Here is a 2,128-nt window from a genome sequence, read left to right as displayed (position 1 = left end):
ACAACACCCTATCATCCGCAAACCAATGGACTCTGCGAGAAGATGAACCAGGTGGTGATAGACCTTCTGAAAACATTGCCCCTGGAAGAACACAGTCTGTGGCCTGAGAAACTGCCTGATCTGGTGGACCTATACAACCACATCCCTGTAGGTTCTACCAACTGTACCCCGGCTTACCTAATGAGAGCAAGACCTGGTAAGCTGCCTGTTGATCTGGATATGGGAGTCCTGACACCCGAGGACACTTCACCAGAAGCAGACTGGGACACAGAGAGGCAGCAGCAGTACCGGAAAGTACAGGAGAGCGTTGAGCGAAGTCTCCGTCAAGCAAGAGAAAGACAGGAGAAGACTTATAACCAGCATGCTCCCGCTGTTCCCCTGGTACCTGGAGAGCGGGTCTTGAAGAGGAAAAGACGGCTCCACAAGTTGGACGACCAGTGGGAGAAGGACCCGTACACCGTACTGCCATCAAGTCATGAAAACCCGAAAGTCTGCACAATCAGTAAGGATGGAGGAGAAACCACAGCCATTGTCTCCCGAGATCACCTGAAGAAGTGTCCTGAGCAGCTGCGAAACCCTGAAGATCAAGAAAACCCTCGACCCGCAGAGGAAAGGGAAGAGATGGTCAGTACTGTACTCGGAGACTTCCCTCGATCTTGGACACAAGTAAATGGCGCTGTTGTAGTACCCGTCCTCACCTTCCTCCAGCCAGCATCCCAAGTGCCTACGGAAAAACAGGTAGAGCTGGAAGAGCAACCGGTCCAGGAGGCAGAAGATCCCACACAAGCAGACCAGGGAATCGACCCTCTGCTTATAGTGAGCCTGCCGTGCCCCTAGTGAGCCAAAGAGTCCGTAGACAGCTGCCCAGCTTACCTTTAACAGCTCCTACACCCTGTAGTGCAGGACCAGTTAGTGAGCTCCATAGGTCCACTAGAGCCACTAGAGGCCAGTTGCCCGTACGTTGGAGGATCTAAAGTGTTCAGACTGTTTTATTGATATTTACCTGTTTACTGTTGCTTGTAAATAATTATGTTTTTCCAGTTATGTTATAGGTGTTTTTGTGGATTAACCAGAACTCTGTTGTATATATGTTTGGAGCGTAACCCAGGAACGGACTAAAGACTGTTAAAGACTCGGGGCAGGACAGACCCCTACCTGGTTACGGCTCCCTGTTCTTTGGTGAAATGGACACCCTTTTTGTTTCAAAAATTGCACCCGGTTGCGGACACGCCGTGACCACTTTAACATGTTTTTCCTTATTGTATTGTTCCTGTTTATACCCTGTTATGTTTTCAAAAAATATGTTTAGTCCCGGAGTACTAAATTTTACTAGGGGGGAATGTGGAACCCCAGGGGTCTGGTTACCACAGTAATAGCAATATTACGTCTGTGAGCAGGTGGGAGGTCTCCTGGTCAGGAATCCTAAGCATGCCACACCTCCTGCCCAGTCCTGGGAGGGGAAGAACTTCCCCTATATAAACTGGGGCTGAGGTGGGGTTAGAAAAAGAGAACACAGACAGAGACAGAGACACAGTCTGGTCTGGTGTGGATCAGTTACAGGGAAAATAAGAACAGGAGCTCTGTGGGAGCAGTGATAAAAGGAGTCCGGGACTGGAAGCTGTAGAGCTCGTCCGGACTGAAGAGATCTCACCGGACACGGAGTCCGAGGCTGTGGGGATTGTTCCATACCCAGCAGCAGAAACCGACCGGCAGGGGATTTCAGGTCCTCCGGCCAAGAAACCCGAAGGCACGGTCACACGCAAGGGACCAGCACCACCGTCGTGGAGCGGAGGCTACCAGAAGGCCCCTAGTCACCGGCCATACGGGTGAGCACCACACGGTACACTCAGGGACGTGGGCTACTTTTACCCGCTTCTAGCAAGGTAGCCAAGAAGAGTACAGTTAGTTGGGGAGGCCTACAACTCCGCCTGGCCAGGGGAGATCCTGTCTGCTCACGGACTGACCAGACCCCGACCGCTAGCCAGTACTCCCGGGAGGGTCTATCTTTGTCACCAGTAAAGACCCTGAACTACACCGCACCGTCTCTGAGTGGTTCCTGGTGCCTGCGTGCAATTCTACCATCCCCATCATCCACGTCCGCTGCCCTGAGGCCATACCCCTCCCGTTG

This window comes from Phyllobates terribilis, unplaced genomic scaffold (assembly GCF_046119375.1).
Source record: "Phyllobates terribilis strain yellow unplaced genomic scaffold, ASM4611937v1 Scaffold_157__1_contigs__length_4398786, whole genome shotgun sequence".
Classification (NCBI taxonomy): domain Eukaryota; kingdom Metazoa; phylum Chordata; class Amphibia; order Anura; family Dendrobatidae; genus Phyllobates; species Phyllobates terribilis.
Note: the sequence above shows the minus strand (reverse complement) of the source record.